At 46.7% G+C, this 9,418-nt stretch overlaps 1 pseudogene across 1 annotated transcript; it reads right to left on the bottom strand.

Moving 5' to 3' along the window:
* Positions 1-8,626: 8,626 nt before the first annotated feature.
* On the bottom strand, positions 8,627-8,903 carry LOC311187412 (small nuclear ribonucleoprotein E-like; annotated as a pseudogene). The gene has a single exon. The product of its transcript is annotated as a small nuclear ribonucleoprotein E-like (transcript).
* Between the last annotated feature and the right edge of the window lie 515 nt (positions 8,904-9,418).

Below are 9,418 nucleotides of genomic sequence, written 5' to 3'. Positions count from 1 at the left end.
TGCCCCCCCTTCTCAGTCCCCAACAAGCCATGCTCCTTCCCATTTCAGAACAAAATCCTAGTTCCTGGACCGATGGAAGAGAAATCTACGCACGTCCATGGGAAGACGCCCCCATGCAGAGGCCTCCCCGGGACTTGCCCTGTCCCGTGAGGTTTTGCTGCCAACTTAGACAAAACTCCTGGGTCCCAAGGGCAGATGGTCATTTCTGCTTTACCACCCCAAGGCGCTCGCTCGCCCTGCCCTTGCCAACCGCAAACACAGACGGGTCTTTGACTCATCCTTACCTTTCTGCGAGTCCGCGCTCACGTCCTGCTTTTGGCTGTGAGAATGCAATCGACCACGCCCAGCGAGGAGCCGAGGGTCCCGCGCTGCACCCTGGGAAGGCCGTGCTTGCGGACGCCCGGTCCCGAGGAGAGGCGGGCATAGCTTCGCTGCGGCGCGCTGGCGCCGGGTCTTGAGTGCCGGTCTCATTTTAGATGGGCGAAGATGTCCAGGCAGCAAAGGCATGAAGCCAAACCAAAGGCCCAGACACTCTCAGGATTTAGCAAGGACAAAATGTGGCTGAGCACAGGCCGTGTGGGGAGCCGCGGAGCACAGGTCGGAGGGAGGCTGGAGCCACATCGAGACACGGAATCACAGTGTTCACTGCCCCCGACAACTCGCCGCCATGATGGGTTGCTCGCTGGGCCAGCTGCTCTGCATTTGTTATTCTCTCCTCAAGCCTCACAACAGCTCCACGAGACATTATTATCTCCCCTTGACAGATGGAAAAACAGGGGCTCAGAAAGAAAAATACAGGAATTATCCAAGGTCGCATACAAGATAGAGCTGGCATTCAAACGCAGATCTGCTTGGACCCAAAGCCAACTGTCGTCCCCACTGCTCTACACGGAAGGGATGAATTCCGGAAGGCCTGAAATGTCGGCTGGCGGAGATGCCCTGGGAGGTGATGGGAAGCTGGAGAGTGAAGTTAAAGAGTGGGAGAGCCCCGCTGTCAGGAAGGCGGCTGCTCTAACTGCCCTAGAGCTGGGATTTGGGAAGCACCTTAGAGTCTGGATTCTATCAGGATGGGGGAGTATGAGGCGTGGAAGCCTTCTAGAAAGTCAAACTCCACAGCAGAGGTAATTACGGTGAGACCCCAGGTGAACTTTCTGTAGAACTGGCCCAGTGAAAGGTGAGCGTTCTGGAAAGTGTCATCAATTGACACCACAGGGCAGCTGCCTTGGACGAGAAAGCTCTAAGCCCACATGGTCCAGGGGGCCAGCAGCCCCCGTTTCACCCCCCCCCCCCAATCACACAATGTGTTTAGCTGTTCTCTGGCCTAAAACTCCAGGGCTTGGAAGTTCTTAATAGCAATTCTCCGTGTTTCCAGTGTCTTCCTTTGGAGGAGTTTTTTTTGAGTCCAACACAGCTAAAAACAGAAGTGCCGTCTGGTTTCATGCAATAGTAATAGTAATATGTCGTGCTTCTAAGGCAGTTGACAAAAGCTCACACATTCACTTTCTCCCGCGCTCCTCACCACAGCCCCGTGTGGCAGGCAGGAATTTTTACTCTATTTTTACTCAGTTTTTACCAAGGAGAAAGCTGAGGCTCCAAGGAGCTAAGAAACTCACCAAGGTCAAGTGGTCGGATTCAACCTTGAATTGAGGATTTCTATTCAAAGCCCACTGCTCTTGCCATTCCCGCGGCCTTCCCTGGGGGCTGCTCTGTCAACCAATTTCCGCTGAACCCAACTGGGTTGTTTTCCTAGCTGCTCTCAGTGAAGATAGAGTGTTGGGGTCACCTTGGTCCCTCAGAGGCTTCCTAGACACCACACCCGGCCCAAGGCTCTAAGTCTCAGCTGAGGTCTCACTCGGCTTGGCACTACCCCCTCCCTCTGTGGAAGAAGGATTCACATGCAAATAAAGTGGGACGTTTGTATTTGCATTTGGGGAGATGCAGCCAAATCAAATATGATGACCGCATTAACTAAATATCACAGGCATTTCCTCTTCAGTTTCCCGGCCTGTCACCCACTCAGTCTGGTGGGGAACGGCTATGCAGGAATGTGATAACTCTCCTTGTTAAACTGGATTCAACACGAAGAGAGGAGTGCAGCGAGAGTGCTAGCTGCTGAAATGTTCACTTTTTGGGGGCCCAGCATCTGTGGGAAGCGGTTAGGGCCACTGAGGACGGAGCTGCATGGAGGGGGGGCACTCAAGGTGGACTAGACACTTCTGAGGCGGCCTTAGTTTCAGACCCAGCACTGCCACACCCGCTGTCTTTGCTGGGCTTCAGGTTGCCCAGGGCAGGTAGGCCAGGAGGTGGACACTGTGAAGAAATAGGTTTGAGCCTCGCTGCTGGGCTCTTAAAAGCATGAGACTTTTGCCACCCGGAATTTAGCTTTGAGGACAATGAACGGGTGTCAGCTCGGGGCTGAGGACATGGCTGGCGTAGGCACAGGGCAGGCAGCAGGACCCACACAAAACCTTTGTTGGGCTGGAGAACAAGGCCTCCCTAGGCCAGAGGCTTTTTAGCTTCCCCATGACAGAGCTGGAATTACAGGCCTGGATGCTGGGAGATTTGAGGGTGAAGGAAGTCCAGAGATGGGGTGGGTCAATTCCCCTCAGGGAGGGGGAGGAGCTGAGGCCTGAGAGGGCAGGAACTTGTGCCAAAGTAAGAGCAAGGCAAGGCCTAGCTGGGCTCAGGCCGTGTCTCCTCACTCCTGGCTGTCTCCCATGACTTGGGTCACAGGGTGGGGTGGACTCTCAGTGACATTCCTGACTTCTGGCTGCTGATCCTGAGGGAGCCCCTGCGCAGGGTTCAGGAGGTAGTCTCTAGCAGAGGGCAGCAATGAGAACATCCCAGGCCGTCTGCTGACAAGCACTGTCCCCTGCACTGGCCCTTCACTACTCGGCTTCACTCAACCGGCCTTTGCTTGGGTCTGATGCACCCACATAGAGCTCCAGCCATCAGCATTCCAGAGGAGAGCTTGGAATGAGTGGCAGACTTGGCCTACCCTCCTAGTATGTGTGTGTGAAAGAGACAGAGAGAGACAGAGAGAATGAATGTGATGGAACTAGCTGCTGATAACCCAAAAGGGACTTTGAAAGGAGAAACTGACTGAGCTCTGAGAGCTCTGGGGGTGGACTTGTGGAAAGTACACTTTACAAAGCATTTCCTGACATGGTCCCCTCCCTGTTTTTTTTTTTTTTAAAGATTTATTTATTTATACAAGATTGATTGATTGATTGATTGATACAAGCACTGGGTACAGTCAGAAGCGCGGGAGGGTGAGAGAATTCACCAGAGCCAGAGCGGGGAGCAGAGCAGGCAGAAGGACCGAAGCACACTGCTGAGGGGAGCAGCGGGCGGCAGGAGAGGTCTGCGCACCATGTGGGACCCTCACCCGGTGGCCGGGGAGCAGCCAGGGATCGAACCAGCGCTGCAGAGGCTGCGGGCAGCTTCGCAACCCAGCGCTCAACCGCTGTGCCACCGGGGAGGCCCGGTCCCCTCCCTGTTTAATGTTCCCAGTGACCCTGACTCTGGTTGTGGGAGGGGGACTGTCCCCATTTAATTGACAATGAAACTGAGGCTCTGGGAGCTCAACTAGCTCCCCTTGGTCTCCCCAACAGCGTGCGGCAGTTAGGACGCAAACCCAGGTGTTTGCCCCCCGAGGGCCCTGAACACCAGGCTTAGGATGGGGGCTCATTCTGAAGCTAGTGGAGAGCCAGGCCTTCTGGGTGGGAGTCATGAGTTTGCAAACAGAACAATGTCCTTCATACCAGGAGCAGTGCAGGGGACAACGTGGAGCAAAGGGGACAAGCAATGGGCTTTTGCCAACACCCAGGTGAGACATAAGTAATCTGAATCCCAGAAGGTGAATGGCAAGTGGAGGCCGAAGGAGGGCGAGGGGTTTCTAACTGGGCAGCTGGGGATATGGCAGCCCTCCTGGCCAACAACGACAACTGCCCAGCCCTGCCTGTGTGCTCCCCAGAGTCAGAGCCACTTCCGTTTTCTCCACGGAACCCAGTGCCAAACTCAACCCAAAGAGCGCCACGGAGTGCAGCGTCTAGTCTCTGGAGCACATTAATTTGCAGAACGAATGTTAAGTTTCTGTTTTAACACTGTAGAAAGATCTTCAGCTGCACAAAAGACACAGGGAATGAGAAGCAGGGAGACTTCATTGCAAAAAGTGGTCAATATTTATACCCCACACTTCAGAATCACCCCTGGAAGTCAGTCCATGATGGTGAAGAGGAGCTTCATGCAGTCAAGCTGAGGGAGCTCAGCTAAAGTGAAGCAGCTCCATCTAGCAGCATTAATTGTCCACGGCTTTGCATCTCCTTTGGCCTAATAATACAGGAAGGAAAGGTTTTTTCGGGGCCAAGCAAAAAGTCTGCCTCAGCGTGTCTCCCTCCGCCCATCTCTAACAGGCGCCAGGACGAGCATGGACGACAAGCTCCACTCTGTGGATGTTCTGCGAAGCCTTCAAGGCAGCAAGGGCCTGTCCCCTGGCAAGAAGTCTCCACAAGATGTCCATGGGACAAAGGATGTGTCTCAGAATCCTAGGTCCTGTGGCCCTAGGACACGTAGTGCATGGCGTGCCATCGAGTAGGGGGCCGATCGATAAGGGAAGACTTATAGCTCCTCAGGAATTTGTGCTCAGTAGAGAAGGTGAGGCCATGAAACACTGAGGTCTGGGAGAGGGGGAGCTTCACAGCTGGTGGGAGGCTGTGAGTACAACCTGGGCCCAGATCCCTTTCACTGGGCCACACAGCCAGGCCCATCATCTAACCAGTTTGACCATGTTAATAGAGTTGTCTGGTCAAGTCAAAACATTAATCTGCTTAATTGATGTTTTCAATGACCAGGACACGAGTCTAAATGGACTGGGTATTCAAATAGGTCCCTGGCGATGGTTGGGCATGGAAGGCTTTGAGATTTAAAATCAGGGGTCGTCTGTCACAGTGAAATGGTTCATCAAAGAGCGTCAGATTAAGAATAGGCCTACATGGCATGGAAAAGTATTCAGCTAAAAAGAAATGAGCCATCACGACACGAAAAGACGTGGAGGAACCTCAAGTGCGTGTTGCTGAGTGATTGCTAAGAAGTCAGTTTGAAAAGGCTACCTGTTGCTTAGTTGAATGTATATGATATTCTGGAAAAGGCAGAACTATGAAGAACAACAACAACAAAAAAGATCAGTGGTTACCAGGAATTTGAGGAAAATGGAGTAATGCAGGGGTGGTGTACAGGGGACATTTAGGGTAGCGAGGCTACTTTGTATGATTCTGTAGTGGTGGATGCAAATGCATCAATATCAGTTTATCAATTGTAACCAGCACACACACCAATATAACATGCTAATAGTAGGATAAACTGAGGGAGTACATGGGAACTCTCCATACTTTCTGCTCAATTTTTCTGTAAACCTAAAATTGTTATAAAAAACAAAGTCTATAGGGCCTCCCTGTGGCGCAGCGGGTTGAGCACAACGCTGTGAAGCTGTCCGCAGCCTCTGCAGTGCCGAATCGATTCCCGGCCAGGGAGATACCCACATGGCGCGGCAGGCCTCTCCTGTCTCGCCCGCTGCTTCCCTCAGCAGTGTTTTCGGTCCATCTGCTTGCTCTGCTCCCTGCTCTGTCTCTGGTGAATTCTCTTACCTTCCAGCACCTCTGGCCTGTACCCCAGTGCTTGTATAAATAAATAAGTCTTTAAAAAAAAAACAGTCTATAAATTAAAGTCATAAAATAGCCGCCCTAAGTGTCCAGGTATGGAAAAAAGCAGTGCAAGACTGGAAGGTTTCTGTTCCACAACCAACAGAGGCAAATGCACATTAGACCCAAGCCCTGTCTAAATGTCCATATCAGCACAGGTGAACACTGACCATCTGGCTTCATACCTACATACTTCCAGATATCCTTACAGAACAATGTCCTTCACACCAGGGGCAGTGCCGGGGACACCCTGGAGTAAAGGGGAGTAGTGAGGGGGCTTCTGCCAGCACCAGGTGAGGCATAAATACTCTGAACCCCAGAAGGTGAATCCTTACACAGACACCCTAGAGTCGTGGTCCTCTGTGATAGTTTGTATGTTGTCTAAGCAACAGCCCCAGAACCACATGAAAATGGAAAAAGCAAAACAAGTTCAAGACTCACAGGATAATTGCTATTCTGCAGTTGTCAAAGCACTTTAAAATGTTCCCTTTCAATCTAGAGCAATAGCATTAATCCCTGTGACTTTTCCACTCTAGGTAGGTGTGGATATATACCAAGAAGTGGAACTCTTTAGGCTCTTATTGTTCTTCCCCAGCCTAGATTTTTGTACTAAGTCCTCAAGAGCCTGAAACATGGAGCAAACAAACAGATATGACAATTAAAACACAAAAGCACGCAGTGGGCAGACACCACTGGGTTAATCTTACACGCACAATCGACAATTAGGGAACATCCACGTAGACTAAATCCTCCACACAGTTCAATGTATTTCAGTGTGAGTATCATTAGCTCCTACCTCTGTAGAGCTACAGCTCTAGAGGTGGGCCCACTTTAGGTAGTTCCAAAGATTCCTCAAAAAAACAATTCTTTTCATGAGTGTGAAGTCTTGGCTTCACAACAATGCCAATTATTTTCAAATTAATGCATACATTCATCTCAATGCCAACAAAAATCCTAACAGATTTTTTTTACAGAGGTGAAACAGTAGTTTACAACACTGTATACATGTAAAATTTCTCCCCTCACCAACTGCACGTAGCACAACACACCCTCCGCCAAACGTGTATTCAGCATCTACAACCAAACAGTTGGTCCCCTCTACCCTCTCTTGCCCTCTCCTTCCCTTCCAGTACCCACCATTCTAAAAGATTTTGAAAATCAAACTTGACAAGCTGGCCATGAAATTTATATGGAAGAACAAGGGCCTAGGGATAATTAAAGCAAATCATGAAAAAGAATGAAGCTATGAGCAGCAGTTATGCTACTATGCAGCGTTATTTATTACAAGCTTACAGTAATAAAACCACGTGTTATTAGCATAGGAACAAAAAGAAAGCAGAGCAGTGAAAACAAAATAGAAAGCTCAGAAAATGACCCACAAATGTCAGGAATCTTGAGATATGACAATGGCAGGATAGCAGAGAAGCAGGGAAAGGATAGACTATTTAATAAACGCAAATCCCTATGCAAAATAAGTTCCAGATGAATTACAAAGCAATATGTAAAACAGTAAAAAAATTAAAGGAAAAAAGCAAACATGTTTAGGTCAGTGGTTTTTCTTAAGGGAAATGTGTAATAAAAACTCAGGTCTAGAAATAGAACATTACCAGCATCCCATGAGAACTCCTCATACTCCCTCCCAATTAAAAAAATAATTAAAAGAAAATATAGGAGACTATGTTTTGATAAAGTGGGATTCCTAAAGAAAAAATAGAAGCCATAATTAAAAATATTAATAAATTGGACCTTTTTTAATTAAAACATTCAGATGAAACAGACAACATGAAATTCAAAGATAGCTACAGACTGGGAGATGATATATTCAACCGTATAAAGGCAAATATTTGCATTTATAATATCTTAAAAATTCCCCAGATCAAAAAGCAAAAGACAAACAGTCCAATTAAAATGGGGGAAAAACATGAATAGCCTTTGCACAGAGGGTGCAACTGAAAACACCTTTAAATACATGAAAAGTGAGTCACCTCCCCAATAAGCAGGGAAATACTAGCTAAAGCAAGATGATACATTTCACACCCGTCTTTTTGGCAAAATATTAAACTAACAATATCAGGAATGGGTTGATGATTTGAACACATACCTTTCTGGAAGCATAAACAGGCATTAGCACTTTGGAGACCAACCTAACAATGCTTAGTAGACAACTGCTTAAACAATTGCTTGGAGTGGATTCTCTTTACTCCTTTCTTCTTCACTAAATTAAGCACTCAATACGGTTTCAGTTGCAACCCACAAATTTTGCAATGTTGTGTTTACATTTTCATTTATTTCAAAACACTTTCTAATTTCTTTAAAATCTTTTCTTAGACCTTGAGAAGTCATTCCACCTTGGATTTAGCTTAATCTCCCCCTTTATGCAAGGAACCCCTGCCTGGATACTTCTTCATAAAGCTTAAAAATTTTTCAACCTTTGTTTTTTTTTTTTTTCAAATATTTCTCTGCTCAGTCCAGTTGTGCATATGTTCAATCACTTATGTTATCCACAGGTCACTGATGTCATATTTATTTTTTCCCCAGTTTTTTCTCTCTGTACTCATACTGTATTTTTGATAGCTGTGTCAATACTCTTGGCTGTTAATTCTATCATTTCTAAGAGTCTATTTCTATTGATTGGTATTTCCCTTGTTCTGAATCATATTTTCATGCTTTATTTTTTTGTATGGTCAATACTATTTGATTGGAAACTGAACACTAGTATTTTAGTTGGGTGCTGGATTTTGTTGTATTCTTTTTAAAAAATTTTTAAATAAAAACAATTCCACAGAATTTATTGCCATCTGGTAATAACATAAGGGTAATCAAAACAATAGGAACAAATGTTTCAGAACTATCCTCCTAACAAAGACCAGGTTAAAAAAAGCTAACTGCATTATCTTCTTAACCATTCTTCACTTGATTGATCATTTCTAGTTGGAGACACTTTGGAGCAGAGAAATGTTTTTGCCTTTCAGCATGATCCGACCCAGTTGTTTTCTTGACTTTGTTTTAGAATGAATCTCTTCGAGGTACATATGCGAGGTACATATACTCATCAAAACCAACGATACAGCCCTCTATCCACATATTCACTTGCTCATAAAGCCACACCTGAATCCGAGATCGATTTTGCAAGTATCTGAAGATGAGGTCGATGGGCTGCACCATCACCTTCTGCACTTTCTGACCCTGGCCGCAGTACGCCATGGTGGAAGCTCACAAAGACCACGATTTTGTTGTATTCTTTTAACTCTTTTTGGATTTTGTTATGGAAGTCTGCAGTTATTTGGAATTCATTCGATTCTTTCAAGTCTTGCTTGTAAGCTTTGTTAGGTCAGGTTTAGAGCAGGCTTTAGTGTAGGGATAATTTAAGCCTACCACTAAGAAAATGTCTTTTTGAGTACTCTATTTGATTTCCTAGGTATTAGAAGTCTTTCCCCACTGGTTGGAGAAAACATGAATTAGTGCCATTCCTGTGCAAGCTGTGATAACTGTTCAGTCTACTTCTTTCTGGTGGTTCTTTTACTAATCATGGATAGTTTTTTTCCTCATGTTTATGCAGAATTCAGTCAAAGACTCAAGGGGACCCTCTGAATGTCTCTGAAGCTCTCTCTCTCTCTTTCTCTCACTCTGCATATCCTATCTCTCTCCAGTATTGTTCCTTGCAATTTCCAACCTTCTTGGTTTACATGAACTTATTTTGTCTCTCCTATTGAGCAAGA

Source organism: Talpa europaea, assembly GCF_964194135.1.
Source record: "Talpa europaea genome assembly, chromosome: X".
Taxonomy (NCBI): domain Eukaryota; kingdom Metazoa; phylum Chordata; class Mammalia; order Eulipotyphla; family Talpidae; genus Talpa; species Talpa europaea.
Note: the sequence above shows the minus strand (reverse complement) of the source record. Positions and strands in the feature narration are given on the sequence as shown.